General features: G+C 45.1%; 1 protein-coding gene across 6 annotated transcripts in view; it reads right to left on the reverse strand.

The window, feature by feature from the left end:
* The window catches only part of SOCS5 (suppressor of cytokine signaling 5), a 94,096-nt gene that overhangs the window by 26,682 nt on the left and 48,893 nt on the right, over positions 1-18,521 (reverse strand). For 2 of the 6 annotated variants that reach the window (XM_055725810.1, XM_055725811.1), the window contains exon 1: positions 8,441-8,603. The exons of 3 other annotated variants lie outside the window; for them this stretch is intronic. The gene's annotated coding sequence lies outside the window, so the exon portion shown is untranslated. Of the gene's footprint in view, positions 1-8,440; positions 8,605-18,521 lie in introns of those variants that run through there. One more of the 6 variants, XM_055725812.1, reaches the window with a different exon arrangement.

Genomic DNA, 18,521 nt, shown 5'->3' on the forward strand with positions numbered 1-18,521 from the left:
GAATTTGAGCGGACAAAACCATATCACTTGCACATGAGAATTGACACTGGTCAACCCAGACTTTCAAGGCAAAGCAGTTTTCTCCCTTCTTACTGCACAACTGTTTCAGCATTTTAAATATTAAAACTTTTGTCAAGATCCCCGGATTTTCCCTTCAGAGTTGGGAAACAGTAGATCAGCAGGTCAATCTGAAAGAGTCCTTGTATTTACTCAAATAAATTTGCTAGGATACAATTCAATGGGCAATAAAAATACCTCTATATATAGACTACCATGTGGATTTACTGAACTTGCAAACATTTTAATTGAGACATGAAAGCACCACAGAAGACCATAAGATAAGTTATATTGGAATTGTCATGCTGGAGGACTAATTGCTAAGTTATCTTTATAGTAAAGAGCAAAAAATTATTTTCATCCTCAAAATAAGTGACTAGGAATTAGAAAAAAATCAGTATTTCTAAAATATGTTAAGCTTCCAGAATAAACATAGGTTTTCTTCAAATGTCCATTTCAAACATTCTCTTCTAAAGACAACTAAGTCAAAAGAAACCAACAATCACAATGCCATAATCCAAGATGGAACAGAATGTTGTTAATTGCAAAACAGGCTATAAGATAATGCTGCCAGCAAATACTAACAGGCAAATGATGTACTCCTGAAATACAGTAATGACATGTAACATAAGAACAACCCAGACCATCAAAGTGTACACCTAGAAAAAACCTGTCTGGCCAATACATGCTGCTCAGCAAAGAATAAAAAAAACAGGTGAAGTATTTATTAACATACCCCCAACACCCTCTCCCAGGGTCAGTACTTTGCATTTCAGGGCCTTAAACACAGAGACAGTACCTCTGCATTCTCCAAGATTATATTATCAGAAATTTTAATCTCATAATGTTAATACAAATTATACATAATAATTTAGATTACATCTGTAAGAACAAGAGGTCTTGTTGTCAAATGTCTTGCTTCCATAAATAAGGCATCCAGATCTTAGGGACAATAATTATGAGGAACTTCTTCAGTAGATAAACTACATACATATTTGAAGATAAAGCTGGTCTGATACTGAAACTTTAAATCCAATTTATATCCAAATCTACCCAGCATTGTGACTATCTGTATTAAGGTCTTGACTTACTATTAATAAATAAATAAAAATAAAGCAAAAATCAAAGCTGACCATGTTTGCTGCCAAAGTGGTAAAGAATGTCAAATGCCCAGATGAGTTAAGCCACTGGGGCTGGCGAGAACTTGCAGAAATACCTGGTGAGATCTTGGCAGCAGAAACTTTGCTCGCTGGTTTCAAGAGACTTTTCTTACATTAAAGGTGTGGCTAGATGAGACGGACTCCAGAGAGAACAAGTCACTGCAGTCTGAAGGGACAACGCTACACCATCACCCGCCGCCCTGCACCCCCTCGTGCCAGCACACCCCAGCCCGCTGTCAGGCCAATGCCAGCACTCGGCGTTGGTCTCCCTCAACAACCATTACCGACTAACCCTGAAGAAAAAGGATAACATCGTGGATTAAACAAACTGGTTGACTGGTTGAAATTGAGAAACTGTGTCAAAGAATCTGGGGACTCCAAATGCATAATAACGCAGGCACAATTTAGGACAGGTCAGACAGAAGCTTTATTAACTATGATAACAGTGAGGGAACATTAACAGCATCTCTCTGGGTTCTCTGCCAAGTGATCACAGAGACCCAACCTATATACTATTTCAGAAAAAGGAAAAAGGCAAGGAAAAAAAAATATCATTTAAAAGTTAACAAAACCAGGTACCCAGCCCTGGAAGCGATGGACTCCTCAAGTCCCTTGCTAAACAGCCACAATTCTAATGAGGACTCAAGCAGTAATGTGACAATATGGAGAGATGGCTCTTAGTGGAGCCCATAAGAGTGGCACAGCCACCCAGTATTACCCTAGCTCAGATGTCAGGAGTTGGAAACAATCACAAGACTTTTACTTGAAAGGAATACTCTTTTTAGTACAGATAACCTTTTAGCCAGACCTCTCAATCTTACGTATTAATAATTTTACCACCACAACTGTCTGGCAGCTTAAAAATACATAGTTATTTTCCTCTTCCAAGCCCTGAGTAAGGCCAATGAATGAGAAATGAGATCAACCAAATCTAAAAGACACAAGCAAATAGAAATTTCAACTTATTGAGCAAATTTTTAAATAGAAAATGTGTTTTGATAAAATTGCTGGTTTAACTACTCATCCAGCACATCTGAAGTAATAAACTACACACCAATTTTAAAATGCTATTTGTGTATTTAATTGAATTCCACTTTCTATTCACATGAGGTTTAACATGTTTAAAAAAAAGGTATGTAATTCACCATTCCCCAACAGAAATGTGAAAATTAAAGATCTAAAAAAACAAAGCATCAGCTAAGCAGTGGAAGTGTTTAACCAAATCTATCACACAGAGATTTCAGTCAACTGCAGATTAAAGATAATATGCAGTCTAAAATTAATTCACTTTATCCACATGCTACTTCAAAAGAGTAAGAGACCTCTTACTGCACTAGTGGAATGATTAAAATACTTCCTTCTTCACAGAGGCCAAATGTAAAAGCTCTCTGAATACAAAGTTTAGTAATGGGTGCTTTTTCCATAAGCGAGTCAGTAAATCAGACTCTGCTGCACAGGCCTTACTGCAAAACCAAAAACCTAATATGAAAGCAGATGTACCTAAGCGGACAGAATTCAAGGTATCTTGCAGATGGAAGCCTAGCCTTCTTTTCAAGAAACAGGATACCTGCAGGCCTGCCCTATTAAACATGCTCATCCTTAGCTAGACAAGTTCCATGAAGAAAAAAATTAAGTCAAACTGGCATAAGCAATCACTACAACCTAAACTTTTGTTATTAAAGGCCAAATATTCCAAGATACTATCTTGATCGGGTTTTATCACAGCCTTGATCAAACCTAATTCATTCAACTGCAGTCTCTGAGTCTCTACTAGCCTAACGGAAACATGTCAAAGGTGCTAAGTGCCAGGACTTTTTATCCCAGAATTAGAATTCTTAATCCTGTGGCTAACATTTGGGCCTTGAGCAATGAGGCCCAAATGATTTAATCTGGGAGCCAGGCTGACAATTGAATTAATATCAGAATCCATTCTTTGGAGGAGGAACAAAAATGTTATCAGATCTAGTACTGCAGAAAAAAATATTTTCTATTAGTTCAACTGCACTTAAAATTTTTAAACAATCTTTTAAATTTCACCTCTGTAAATGTACTCTAATCAGAAATTGCTGAAGCACTTCTAAACACTGTAAAAGCTTCTGCCTTTAAGAAACTGGTGCCTGGCGTAAGCATTACAATATGTATTGCAATGCCACAATATTCTAAGAATGTTCCACGCATCTTCAACAATGAGAATATTTATTATAAAAAACCTTGAGTTTACAAAAGGGATCTTATGCACTGCACTGATTTTTTTCTTATTCTGCTACAGCAAAAAGAAAAGCAAATTCCTGACCTCTTTGATTCTTCGACTACTGTAGAGACCTAAACTTTCACAAAAAAAGGACTAGTGGTTTAAATACTTCAACTGATAACACAATACATAACCAAGTAGTACAGCTAACCAGAAACACACCGTATATGGCTACATAAAGAAAATACTTCAGAGTCCTCAAGAAGTATTACTTATCTGGGAAGCCTCCATCTCCCCCCTCCTCCTTATCCCAATCTCTCAGATAGGCTTTAAATGTTTTGCAGCTGTCCAACATTAAGGCTGAAGAATTCAACAACCACGACTGTGTAAAAGCACAGGGCAAAAAGCAACTACCATGTTATCCAGGAATTTGGGACCAGTTACAGATCCAGAAAAGGTTCCTGACTGCAAACTTCTTTAACAAAATCTGGATAAGGTCCCAAGAGCAGATAAACCTGTAAAATTATTCTTTCTTCCTTCCAGATAATTCTTCAAAGGAGTTTCTACCATATAAACTAGTGCAGACTATGCATAACTACATTGAGTTTTAGCCAACCTCTCACAGCCAAAAATATCAACCACCACCACTGCACACATTTTCTTACTGAGATTTTCAGAAGGTCTGCATAATCTTATAACCGTGAAGTTAGCGAGCCATTTCATATTTCCTGAAACTAAACTGCACATTAGATGATTCACCAATTAGTGTATTCATGAAGCTTTAAAAAGCAATCAAAATTTCATTTTTTTTGTTGAAAAATTTAACAGAGATGTCCAGCTGTATGCATGGAGAGAGCATGTGGGCTTTTCTCCTTTATTTAACTTAACTAACAGCTATGTTAGCTGGTGAAAAATATTCAGTGTGTCAGAGTTAATTTATAGAGCTGACAAAGTATAAGGGCTCCAGAAGGTATAGCATACATTTACTAAATTTTAAATACAATATTTTAACTAGATATAGCTCAGAGATTAAAATAAGCTGTCCAACAACCAAACCACACAAACATACAATGTTTCAGGGCACTTATTCAATGGAGCAATTGCATGTTTGTTTCAAACTAATACATACGTTGACAGTATCAGAAAAGCCAATAATCCTTCTGACCCCAAACCCCATGAATCAGCCCACACTTATTTATAACTAGGTAGACATCTTTAGAAGACAGCAGGGATCTCAGTACAGTGCAGGCCATGATCAGATGGAGGGGAGCTGGAGATGCATATTGCTCAACACAACCAAACCTTGTAGTCTTAATGAAGCCTCTAGGCATAAATACCACAACATAATACTAAGTGCTAATTTCCCCTTAAAGGTTGAAGAAACTACCAAAACATAGCTCTTGGGGAAACAAGAGGCAAGGAAATCAGCCTAAAAATAGACAGCTACTCAAGAATTACTTAACTATAGTTACATATATAGAAGAATAACTTCCAATATTTCGGAATCTGAATCAGTATTTTAGGAGTTTATGGCGAAGCCTTTACGTCAAAACTTCTTTCATTCTACAAAGTCAGGAATGTACGTTTTAGCGAAGAAAAAAGGTATGCTCTTTAGATTTTACATTTGTTTTCACAACTAGTAGCAGTAATGAAACATCACCGCTTTAACTAAATCTTAAGACTAGATAAATCTACTCTATGAAAGTTACATGGAGTCACCTGAATCCATGAAGTATCTACCAAAAGCTGATATATTTAGCAACAGGCTATCACAGGACAAGGTGGTTTACAAATTTTACAAATATTAACAGCAATCAGCGCTACCCTTTGATTAGACTGAAATACATTTCTCTCAACTTTACAGATAATTAATGAGACCAGAAAAATGCACGTTATACCATCTTGGGTTATTAGTCCATCAGGGAAATACGTGAATTGCCACATCAAATGTGATGAATGGTCCTCCCAGAACCCTGCTGCAGAGTGACAGGTTTCAGATGTTTCATAACATTAAACCTCCCCCCCCCAACTTTCTAATTGAACACAGTTGATTTCAAATCCCTTCCGTCAGCTCTCTCTTTCTTAGATGTACCTGCCATCATTACAAGAGCAATAGAAGAGAAATTCTAGATATTCCTCCAAGGACTAACCCAGCCATTTTTCCAATGCTGTCACACATATGAAGTCACGTCAAGCTATTGCATGCCACCCAGCTGTCCAAATTCACTAGTTGTTGTATTGCTAATGCAATTCTGAAACCAGAGTAGATGCAAGACATCCAGACCAACTGGAAAACTCAGAACAGATTTCAGCAGCTCAGTCTATCAGGTCTCAAAATTGTTTTGCCTAGTCTTTTTTGTAGTTTGCTTTGGACTGACAAAGAATGCAACCTAAAAGTATAGCTGATTCACTCTGCCATAGTGACTAATGTACAAAATCCACAAAAAAGACAAAACTAGACCTGTTCTGACAGAGACCCTATTGCTTTGATACCAGGTCCACTTCAATATCTTGGTTTGCAGATTGACAACTGAATGAATGAGGAGGTTAACTTGGAAACTTGCCTTCTTTCAGCATGTCACTGTAGCAACTTCATCAACTGGGGATATTCAAGGTAACAGGGGTTATGTCGAGGCTGAAGGCCGCAAGACATCTTCAGTGGGAAGCCTTTAATAGCACAAACCTGTACAACACAAGATCTTGAGCTGTGTGAACCACACCTCAACGTTTCTAAGCTTGCAACAGAATTTAACTACAAAATTGCCTTAATGTCATCCGTAGGCACAGTGGCCCATGAGAGATTTGAACTCAGCATAAAAGTTATGAGGTCTGAGTAAGGCAAACGGCATTTGGGGGCTATGATGTACTCCATGGTCATTACCTAGTGACACAACCCCAACTTCCCTTCCTGAAAAAGACTTATGAAAGGACACTCCATCCTTCTCAATAATTTGTGGGACTCAAAACTTCCGACACCCATAAATTACTACCTCCATGTTGCACAAATATACTTTGTGGAGTAGAACGGGACTAAAAAGTCTCTTTTGAAAAATACTGTATCTTGGAGTAACTTCCCTAAACTGAAGTTAACCAGGTTTACATGTAAGGAAATTAGGAATTACACCCTCATTGTATAATCCCATAATAAAAATAAAAGCACTTCTAGAAAAGAAGGTCACACTAAAGGGTCCAGCAACTGAACAATTTCCTTCTAGTACTGGGCCTTAACTCATACGATAATAACAAAATTATTAAAGTAAAACGATTCTAAAACTACATCTTAAATGGTAACACGCTTGAAACCTAGTAAAATACATACTGTGGTACTTGCAACCACAGAAGGGTCTTTTCTGCCATTCACTCAGTAGTGGGAGGGGGTGAGGGGCAAGTGCCCTGAAATGTAATTGCTCATCTCTAAGGAAAGTTTAGGTTTTAAAAAAAATTACACAGAAGATGTTAAGGTAAAGTAAAAACTCAAGAAAACAGAACATTCAAATCTATTTGAAGTATTTGAAGCATTCAGATAGTCATGAAAAGGCAGTTTTCATGCTCAATGGTTTAAACCCACAAAAAACCTGTCAAGATTTTCACTCTATATCCAATGCATACTTAATTCCCCTGTCTTCTGAAGGATGCAGATCAATTTGAAATTATATCCAGTCAACTTCCATGCAAACTGATGCAACATACTTATTTCTCAATAAGGTTATATAAATGAAAACTTCAGTAGTACTTTCCATTCATAGCATCTCCCCGCAAACTGTTAGTTCACTTGGGCCACATCTATACCCAAAATATTTTCTTGTTATGGGAATATACTGCACCAACAAAAGCACTCCTGAAGCTGTTGCAAATTACGTGAGAAAAGGCACACCTTTACTGAACTCACAACCAATACCAGAATAAGCTTCAGTGGAAAAGCACTGTATTTGTCACAAGAAGGTATGTGTTGCACGTTCAGGGATCATACCTCACACCATGGGATATGGGTACCCCGTATGATGAGCAGCCTAAAATTTGTAGCTTACAACCATAACCACATTGCAGAAAACTTCCAACAAGCTTGAGGAAGGGGTTGGGGTGTGTGCATGCCTTCTGTGAGCATTCAGGGAATGGAAGCACAACTACTGTACATGCTGCGTTCATAAGAATACGTGATCAGATGATACAGAAACCCGATGAAACAAACATATCAGAGGCAGAAATGTATTTCATGGGATTAAGCTATTGTGATCCAGTGCTAGTGTCGAATTACAGAGTTAACAACAGCAGAAATAACGCGATTTACTGCTTCTACAGTTCCAAGAAGCCATTCATAACTTTAAGCTGCATATGAAGACGACTTCCAAACTTTTACGAGCACTCCCCAGGAGAGCTGCCTGACGAGTAACGTCCCAGCCCCGCGGAAGGGGTTAACGCTAGGCTGTGTGCCCCGAAGACCTGAACGGCAATTTTGCAAGTGCGATTTCCACACGGACAGACGTGCGTGCAAGCCCAGCTCCGGGGGACCGCCGGCCCCCGCTCCCGCTCCCGCACCAGCCCCAGCACTAACCCGGCCGCCCGGCGGGGCCGTCCCGCCGCCGCCCGACACGGGGCACCCCCGGCCGAACGCCTCGGCCGCCGGCACCGGGCTCGGGCTGGGGCAGGTCGAGCCCCCAGCCCCGGGCTTCGCTGCCGCCGCCCGCCCCGGCTTCCCCCGCCTCCCGCAGAAGCGGGCCGGGACCGAGCGGACCCGACACCCCCCCCACCACCGCCCCGGGGCGGCCTTCTCCCCCGCGGGCACCCCGCTGCGCCCCGGCCGAGCCCTCCCCCTCCCGCTCGCCCGGCCCCGGCCCTTCCCCCGGCTCCCTCGGGCGCTGGCCGCCCGCGGCCGGGAGACGGCGGCAGCTCCCCGCCACCCTCGCGGACCCGCGGCCTCGGCGGGCGGCAGCGGGGCCGCGGCAGCGGTGGGGAGCGGCCGCCTCCCGCCGCCGGGGGGCGAGCGGCGCAGGTCCCGTCCGCCGAGTCGGAGCCCCGGCCGGGAGGCACCTACCGCTGCGCGGCGGCGGGGACAGCGACGCCTCAGCGCCGTCCCGGCGGCCCCAACGGCCGCAGCATCCTCCGCCGCCCCGCCCGGGCCCGCCGCCTGCCGCTCGGCGCGGACGGAGCGATTCAGCGGAGCCCCCTCCCCGGCCCCCCTCCGCCGAATGGAAAATAGTTCCCCGGGCCCTGGAGCGGAGAGAGCGGGAGCGACACCTCTCTAGCCAATGAGAGCAGGCCTGGGCCTTGGCAGCGCCAATGCGAGCGGCGGACTGGCTGAGGCGGGGCATCGCCCAGCCTACCGGGCCGCAGTATTCGGACTGACCCGCTAGGCTGTCCCCGGAGAGCCTCCATTGACAACCATCTTGGAGTCGGGCACGATGCCCAATCTGGGAAGGGGCTCACCGGCGGCCATTTTGGGTTCGGGCGAGGGCCGTGGGGAAGGGCTGGGTCACGTGGAGGGGGCCGACGGGAGGAAGCGGCGGGGGAGGGGGCTGCGGCGGCCAGCGGGGTGCGGGGAGGTGCGGTGGGGGGTCGGGCGGGGCCGGGGGTGGCGGCGGCGGTTCCGCTCGGCACTGCCCCGCCATGCGGGGCCGCAGCGCGGCTGGGCCGCTCCAGCAGCGCGCAGGAGCCGCAGTCGGGCCGCGGTTCACCCGTGACGCTCGGCGTTGGAGCAGGAACGGCGGGAGCCGCCCCCGGCGCTTCTCCCCGGAGCGGAGGCCGGGCGGCTCCCCTCGGGCGCCGGTGAGGACGTGCCCGGCCGCCCCGGCCTTGCGGGACAGCCCCCCGCACCGCTCCGGCCCCCCGGGCGCTGGCTCCCCTCGCTCGGCCTCCGGCGGGCCCGGGACGGGCCGCTGCCTCGCACCGGTGGCCCTGCGGCCTTTAGGAAATGGTCGGAGCAGCTCCGCAGCGTGCTCCCGGCGCGTATTTTTGGGTTTTTGTAAAGACATGGCTCATGGCTGACACACCTGCTGTGGCAGCTGCCCGCCTAGGTAATGCCTCCAGCGGCGCTGGCGTTGTACTTGGAAGTCAGACGGTCCTTGCAGGCAGAAGGGACTAGTGCAGTCTGACAGGCAGGGGCTCCTGAGGGCCTGTGGGCATTGCTGGAAGGGAGCAATACCCCATCCAAACCAGTTTCCCTTCTGTATAATGGGGAGCAAATTCATTGCTTGGCTAAAGTATGGATGAAGTCCATTTGATCGCATCAGACAAAGGAATCGCTCCTCGCTGCACCAGTACGAAAAGATAACTTGGTGTTCCAAGTACCAGAGCGCACCTCATCTTTTTGCATCTAGCTGACAAACTGGGATGCTATACAGTACGGAGGGTGGACAGTTAGGTGGGAAAGAAATGGTTAGCTCGTCAGGCTCAGAGGGTAGGGGTCAATGGGTTGCACTCTGCTGGAGTAGCAAGCAAGAGTATCATGGGCCAGTTCTGTTTGACATCTATCTCGGTAACTTTTGAGGAGGAGATGGAGTGCCTGCTCATCACGTTTGCAGGTGATGCCAAAATGGGACAGTGGAAATGCTGGAGGCCACAGCTGCCATTCAGAGGGGTCTAGACTGATGGGAGGAATGGCCTGATGGGAAGTCTATGAAATTCAGCAAGGACAAATGCAAGGAGTTTCCAAAGTCCAGCACCTGGGAAGGAAGAGCTCTCCGCACAGTACAGGCTGGGGACTGGTGGGCTGGGGAGCAGCTTTGCAGAAAAGGATGGGGGTCTTGGTGGACAGCAAGTTGGCTGCAAGGAAGTCCTGTGTCCTGGCAGCAAAGGAGGCCAAGGTCATCCTGCGTTGTACCACCAGGAGCATAGCCAGTAGGCCAGGTAAAATGGTTATCTGTTTCTATTTAGCCACACGTAGAATAGCATGTCCAGTTTTGCATCCCCAAATGCAAGGAAAACTTCAACAAATTGTACCGAGTTCAGTGGATGCCACCAAGTTGTCCAGGCAAAGCTGCAGCACTTTCCCTGTAAGGAGAGGCTGAGGTAACAGGCCTCATTCAGCTTCAAGAAGAGGCAGCTTCAGAATACTTCTGCGTACAGAACCCAGCCTAGCATATATATTACCAGCAAAACCCCCAAAGATGAAATAATACACTGTATAAGCAATTCTGCACCTTGGAAGAGGATGAAGAATATAATGAAACATACATAATTGATGTTAGTTGCATTCAGAATGATACTGATGAAGCCAATGTGTGAATTTACATTTCTAGAACAGGGTAGCACTCATGAAGGATTCATGTGCACCCAGCACAGATGCAGCTAAATTGCCACTTGGCAGTCCCACATAAACAGTGCAAGAAAGAATGAGCCAATAAGTAGTAACAACAGGCAAAATAAATACAGAGCCAGCATAGCTGGGATCTAGTTAGTCTAACAGTTCAGCAAAGGGAAATGCAAAGTTCTGCACCTGGGAAGCCATGGCGCCAGGCCCCCGTACGTGCTGGGGGCTGACTGGCTGGAAAGCAGTTTTGCAGAGAAGGACCTGAGGGTCCTGGCGAGCACCAAGTTAAATATGAGCCAGCAGCGTGCCCTTGCCTCCGGAAAGGGTAACAGTACCCTGGGCTGCATTAGGAGTGTTGCCAGCAGGGAGGTCATCCTTCATCCTTCCCCTCTACTCGGCACGGGAGTACCGTGTCCAGTTCTGGGCTCCCCAGTACAAGAGAGATACGGAGTTACTGGAGAGAGTCCAGCAGAGGGCCGCTAAGATGATTAGAGGATTGGAGCTTCTCTCCTATGAAGAAAGGCTGGAAGAGCTGGAAGTGTTTAGCCTGGAGAAAAGAAGGCTCAGGGGATGTCATCAATTTATATAAATATCTGAAGGGAGGATGTAAAGACGACAGAGCCAGGCTCTTTACAGTAGTGCCCAGTGACAGGACCAGAGGAAATGAGCACAAACTGAAATACAGGATGTTGTGCCTGAACACCAGGAAACACTTTTTTCACAGTGAGGGTGACAAAGCACTGGAACAGGTTGCCCAGGGAGATTGTGGAGTCTCCATCCTTGGAAATACTCAGAAGCCATCTGGACATGGTCCTGGGCAGCAGGCTCTAGCTGATCCTGCATGATGGGGGGGAGGCTGGTTGAGATGACCTCCAGAGGTCCCTTCTAACCTCTACCTTTCTGTCATTCTGTAACATTTAATATCATCGTATCACCTGAGAGCTTTTGCTTCAAAAGCATCGCTTATCTTTGTGCTGGTTTTGGTTAGGATAGAGTTAATTTCCTTCATAGTAGCTAGTATGGGCTATGTTTTGGATTTGTGCTGAAAACAGTGTTGATAATACAGGAATGTTTTCATTACTGCTGAGCAGTGCTTACAGAGCCAAAGCCTTCCCTGCTTCTCACACCACCCTGCCTCACACCACAAGGCTGGGGGGCACAAGAAGCTGGGAGGGGACACAGCAGGGACAGCTGACCCCAACTGGCCAAAGGGATATTCCATACCGTATGGCATCTTGCTCAGCGTATGCAGCTGGGGGAAGAGGAAAGAAGGGGGTGCATGTTCGGAGACAGTAGTAACTGAGTGGAGGGAAATAATCAATTGCTTTGTTCTTACTACCATATGTTTCATTTAGGGCATCTGATCATAGGGTGGAGGAAAAGAAAGAAAATAGGCTGATAGTTGCTATAAACAAGAAAAAAATTTCCTAATACCAGAAGAGCCAGGCTGTAGCCAGACCCCAGCAGGATGGAGGCTGTGCAAGTGCTGCTTATGATCCCCAGGCTTCACCAGCCTGACCCGCACAGCTGTGGGATCTACTTAGATTTTGGCATGAAGCATTGGTGCAAGGGACCAACAATGAGACCTCAAAGCTTGATGCTACTTGCTGTGGTATTTCTGTACTAATGTGTTGGTATAGACACCCTACAGAGCTGTATCAGTAAGACTTTGAGAAGGATATGAGAAAGCCACCCAACTGTGGATGCTCCAGACAATGAGGCTGCAATGAGTCTATTAAAAGAAATCAGATCACCTCCTTTCTCAGGATACACACACACCTTTGAATGCAAAGCAGTTCCCTGGGGAAGCATCTGGGCAATCCCATCTTTCATAAGGCGATTCATTTGCCTGATGGAGGGCAATGATCCATTCATTGTGGGAAAAGAAAGGGACACTGTGAGGAAACAGGGCTTGGAAGAAGGTGATCAGAGGCTGGAAACTGAGCAGGCTGCTACCTCCCACACTGGCCTGCTTTCATCTTCCAATGTTTATTTCCCGGGCACGCTGCCAGCTCCTGTGCGTGCTGCCAACAATGCAGTGCAGCACTGCTGGGTATGCCGTGCACAGTGTCCCCAGCCTGCCACTCCTGGGTGACACTGCCCGCTTTCTGTGCTATCAGCCACCGTGATTGCTTCACCGGCCCTGAGCTGCCACTCTCACTGCATTTCGTAGCCCAGCTCTGCCAGATCGTTGCTTCTCAGCTGCGCCCCTGACTGATCCTGGTTCTGCATGAAAAACTGCCTGACCCTGGCAAGCTCTGCAGCCCTGGCTCTGAGCACTTTCTCCCAGTCCCTTCTCCAGGGTTATCTTCTCTGCAACCTAGAACAACTTCGAGAAAGCAAATGTAGGCATATACCTTAAATAAAACTTTTTAATTCTAAATGGAGCTTCATAAAGTTTGATGAAGTTAGTGAAGGCGCATGTTCTCCCCTCACTCCTAGCAGCAGCAGCAGTCAGATAGCAAAACTCAGTTAGCAGGAGTTGTCAGGAGTTGTAAAATCAAATTGTTCGGCAAAAGCAGAATAGCACCCTTTCAGTTCAGAAAAGAAGAACCTTTCAGCCTTCTCTGCAGACCCAGCATCCCTGTGCCCAGAAGTCTGTGTGTCTGTGAGAACCGCAGTGCATCTATAGTGGTAGGACTTCCCCATGCTAGGGTGCTTGTTCTAGGCCACAGTGACACACAGCCAGAGGATAGCCCACGAAAGTCAGAGCAGTCATCAGAAGTGTGATCATTTGATGCTGCCTCCTTACTTCCAGGCTTTTTCCTTTTAGATTGGAATGAGATGAACAGTCTTCTCTCCTTCAGCCAGGCTGAGGAGAATTAGTGATGGGAAGTCTAAGATAATAGCAAAGGAAGAGAGTTGGAGGAAAACAATAACCACTTTCATTATCCTGCTGTGGAAATTTTGGTGCGTGTGGATAAATCCCATCACCCAGGACACCGTGAAGCAAAAGGATGATGAGCATGTGCTAGGTAAACCACAAGATTTGGGAGGAGGGACTTGCAATAGGGACAGAGACCTCTGCAAAGCGGGAGTGGACAATCCTGGGGAAGGTAGAGCAAATGCAGAGCCTTGCCTAGTGTCTGATGTAACAAGAATAATCCCAACACGGGATAGATTTAGGATTAAAAACTGAGGAACCCCCATCAGCAGCCCAGCCAGCTCCATGCAGCTGGGCACCCTGAGCTACTAAGCACTACGCTGCTTTGCCTTCACTGACCTCTGACACGTCTGCTTGCATGAAAAATCAGCCGCAGCACAGTGATCTGGTTGTTTGCAAGCGTGCTCGTTGTTCATTTTACAGGACCAAAAGTTGCATCTTGCTGAGATGAATAGAAAGGCAATTTGCACTTGAAAGTGTGAGAACCTCAGGTATCAGAAGAGAAATGTATTTCTGAAAAGTTGACCTGAACATCCAGCATACCTGCCCTGGCAAGAAACTGCCCTTCGAAGAAAAGGCAAGGCTGTTTAAAAGACTGGAACTGATCTGGGGAGATGTATGTCCAAAGGTTCTTAATCTGGGCTAACTGAACATGACTAGAAGTAGAGGAGTGTGAAATAAGGATGCCCTGGTGTAATCACTGTGGCAGAGGAAGAGCTTGGAAGCGGTTACATGCTTTCTCCTTCAGTCCTTCGCTTTCTTCTGCCTGCTCCAGTGCAGCTGAGCTGCAGGAAAGACCTAGAAGCCTCTCTGGATTTTTCTGAAGCTGAGTCATTTGGGTGGATGAAATAAGAACTTTTATGGTGCTCCTTTCTCCATCGTACTTTGATGAGCATTGACACCAAGGCTGAAACATCAGCCTTCTGATTCAGTCACATGTTCCCCACTTTGGACAGGTGTTAACAGTGATTTCACCTGCCGGGCAAAGGACAGCCAGGCTCCAGGACAGCTTCAGGCAGGCGCAACGTGTACAGTGACATTCAAAAGTACTCGGACATGTCCAAGCACCACCCAAGACTGTAGGATGTGGTCTTGATCTTTCTTTTACTGAGTAATACAAAACAACTGCTAGAACCGGTCCCTAGCCTGCCCTCTTTTGCTTACATGCTTGTTCATTAAGCAGCTTCCAATCATCCCAAGAGTCTAGAAGTCTGTTCTTGCAGGTGCAAGGAAGCTATCATTTCAAAATATTTTCCCCTGTAATGGATTTATTTGTGATCTGCTCTGGTGCTCTTTTACTAATTTGTGAATTGACATACTTTTGTTACCAGTAAACAGAATCTACCATGACCTTAAAATAACAGGGTCTGAAAGTTTTAAGAGGAAGGTAGATGATTTGCAGAAAGTCAGTGCTTAGCATTTTTTGAAAACCAGGTCCCTCTTTAAGGTATTTCAAACTGAACACATAAAAGCAAAGAAACCCCAAATCATTAGTTACTTTTGAAAATTTTAGCCAGGGAACACTTTTTTACTGCTGGTTGTGGAGTCATTAATTATCATTGCATAGAATGTAATAACAAACCAGAGCTCCCCAATGGGCAAAAAAAGCAAACCACTTCTCTTCTAGCTTTTTTTTGGTTTGTTTTTAGTTTTACAGCAATAATAAAACATACTATTATGCACTTCCAACCGTAAATGTACTCCAAAGCAATTTGATATTAAAACACTAATCATCTGACTGGATGAGTTTTTACAGATTGTTACAGCAGGGCAAGCCAGGAATGTTATTAAGAGTGGCCTGAGGCACAGTGCTATTCCATGGAAACTGAAAAACAGTTAAAAATTTAAAGTGTTCCAAAATTCATTTTCTCAAAGGGGATTTGTGGCACTACTGAGATTAGAGCTGTTCCTATTCAAGCAGCTATATTCCCAATGAGACCTTTGTTTGTGCCTATTTTGTCTGAACAATCTGGTTTATTTCACCATGGCAGAATACTAATGTGAGCTGGCGTTTCTGTTGTCTGGACTTGTTTCGTTTTCTCTCCTTTCTTCAGCAGCAACGCATTTGCATAGTTTTTCAGGCTACAGCAACAGTAGGAAAAGATTGGGTTGAGACCTAGTTAATGCCACACAAATACATTCCAGGTTTGTATTTCCAGTGCTTAGTCCCTGTGACCACACACTGTACTGCTGGATTGGCAGACTGTGCCTTCCGCAGTTCAACACGGAAGACCAGTGTTCAGCATTAATAACAGCACTTTTCATCTGCAGAAGTCACAGCTAGTTGAAAAGAGGTGAAGCAAAACAATGTGTAACGCAGATGCCTGACACCAGCACGAACAGGGTTGCGTTATTTCATCTTTCTGAGTTTTAGAATGAAACTTAGGTGCAAATGGGTAAGGAATCAGTGCGAGAAACATGGGCCAAGGTTTTTGAATATAGATGTGAGCAACCTACAAAACTGCTTTAAAATATCTCTTTGTTGCCCAGGTCACTTGACTGTCAGCATAATTCGACTATAAATTAAAGCAGCTGAACAGTCACCAAGAATATCTGTGCACGCTATATTCTTCTGTGGCAGTGCCCACCACGAGGTGGCCTGGGAGACATTCTGGTTGGTGGCTTCATCTACCTTCATCTACCACGCTTGCAGCAATGAAGTTTTGAACTTGCTCTGTTTTTTCAGAGCACTGAAGATCAGTGAGGTAGGACTGAAGATTTAGATTTCTTACTTTCATAAAAATCTGAGTATAATCAGTAATGTTTAGTGTTAGTGGCTACTAATGTGGTTTCTGAAGGCTGACAGCTAAACTTAAAAAATGGAAGAAACCGCTGAAGTCCATACAATGTCAAAACACCTGAATGATTTAACTTAAATGATCTTGTGCCTGAGCATGTGCATGTGTGTATGCATAAATACAAATACAGATTAGTAATCAACAGCAAGGTAGTAAAAAGAGGACAGATCTCAAATTTTCTTAACTCTTTATCAAGAAACAAAATACACAGTGTGTTTATTTCTTTCTTGGGGTTTGTTTTGGGTTTTTTTTGTTGTTGTTGAGGGGAGAATACAAACTGGGAAATACAACTAAAGCCATAATTGAAGAGAGCTGCACAAATGAAAATTATAGGCAAATGAGAGTGAAAGACAAGAATACTAATAAACATGCAATTTATGTGAATCCAGTGTAATTTACATAAGGGTAAACCTTATGTTTATGTTAAGATTAGTGCCTATTTCCTGTATCAGGGCTGTCTGAATTTACTACAGACTGGACATCAAAAGGTACTGTCCTTACAGTACCAACTCAATAAAGACTTGGAGCTTTCTTTCCTTGAAGCAAATTCACAGAATCACAAAATCACGGAATAGTTGAGGTTGGAAAGGACCTCTGGAGGTCACCATGCCCAAGCCCCTGCTCAGGCAGGGTCAGCTCATACAGGTTGCCCAGGACTGTATCCAGTTGAGTTTTAAGTATGTCCAAGGATAGAGACTCCACAACCTCTCTGCCCAACCTGTAACAGTTAGTGTTAAATCACCCTCACAGTAAAAAAGTGTTTTCTTGTGTTCAGATGGAATTTCATATGTTTCAATTTGTGCCCATTGCGTCTTGTCCTGTCTCTGGGCACTACTGAGAAGAGTCAGTTTCCCTCCTCTTTGTTACTTCCCATCGTATTTGTACACAGGAACAAGATCCCCCTGCACCTCCTTTCCTATAGGCTGAACGGTCCCACCTCTCCCAGCCTCTCCTACAGAAGAGGTTCCAGTCCCTTAACCATCTTTGTGGCCCTGTGCTGGCTGGACTCTCTCCAGTAAGTCCACATCTCTCTTGTACTGGGGAGCTCAGAACTGGACACAGCACCCTAGGTGTGGCCTCACCAGAGCTGAGCAGAGGGCAAGGATCGCCTCCCTTGGCCAATCCTCCTCTTATGCAGCCCAGGATGCTGCTGGCATGCTGTTTTCTGGGCGCAGTGGTGCACACCTGCAGTCCCAGCTACCTGCGAGGATGAGTCTGCCAGACTGCTTGAGCCCGGGAGTCACGGGCTGCAGTGTGCTATGCTGAGCAGGTGTCTGCACTAAGGCCAGCAGCAGTCTGGTGATCCCCAGGGAGCCCAGGGTCACCAGGCTCCTAAGAAGGAGTGAACCAGGCTAGGCTGGAAACGGAGAGAGTCAACGTTCATTGCAATAGACAGATTAAAGAAGTTGAGAATGTTTTTGATGTGAATTTTAAGCCTAGAAGGGAATTAAAATGTCTTAAGTATGCTATATTCTGAAAATATTTCATGGTAGTTTATTTTTTAAATGAGGGGAGACTTTTATCACATGTTCAGCTAACTAAATCGTAGCTACTCATTTTCTAAATTAGCTTTCTAAGCTTTATCTCCTAGGTTAGAGCAGGCTGTGTTACCCTACCTTGCCATGGACACAAACAGAGCATCAGTGACTAGTTTAGGCAAGATACTGGTGCTCAGATGAGCTAAGACAACTCTCTGATCTTCTACCGTACACACCCACATACACACACACAGTGGTTTGGCAATGTAATTAGCACTGAACCAAACACATTTGTCAAGCGCATACCTCTTCCCAAGCTTGCACAGCTGGGCAGTGATACACCACCACTGCAGCTGTATTTGCTCAAGTGTCACCCTGTACTGTTGGGGTGACAGTGAAAACAGTCACATTTGGGGCACTATCGTTGTTTCCCACAGGCATACCACACTGTTCAGGAAACTTTTCTGCTTGCTCTTTTGGATTTCAAATGGGTTGTTGGAATTGACTTTAGTTAAGTCACTCAGGTTGCAAAGTGACCAACAAACCGTGTGTCTCATCAGACCTCGACTTCACCAGTGAGTATTTCCATGAGTGCCGTGCTTCGTTGCCAGCTACACAGACCACTTTTGCATCTAGGATGGAGTCTGCTTTTAGGACATGTCTATCAGGACCAACATCAACTCCAGGAATGTAGACGTAGACATGTC

Source organism: Falco cherrug, chromosome 13 (assembly GCF_023634085.1).
Source record: "Falco cherrug isolate bFalChe1 chromosome 13, bFalChe1.pri, whole genome shotgun sequence".
NCBI lineage: Eukaryota > Metazoa > Chordata > Aves > Falconiformes > Falconidae > Falco > Falco cherrug.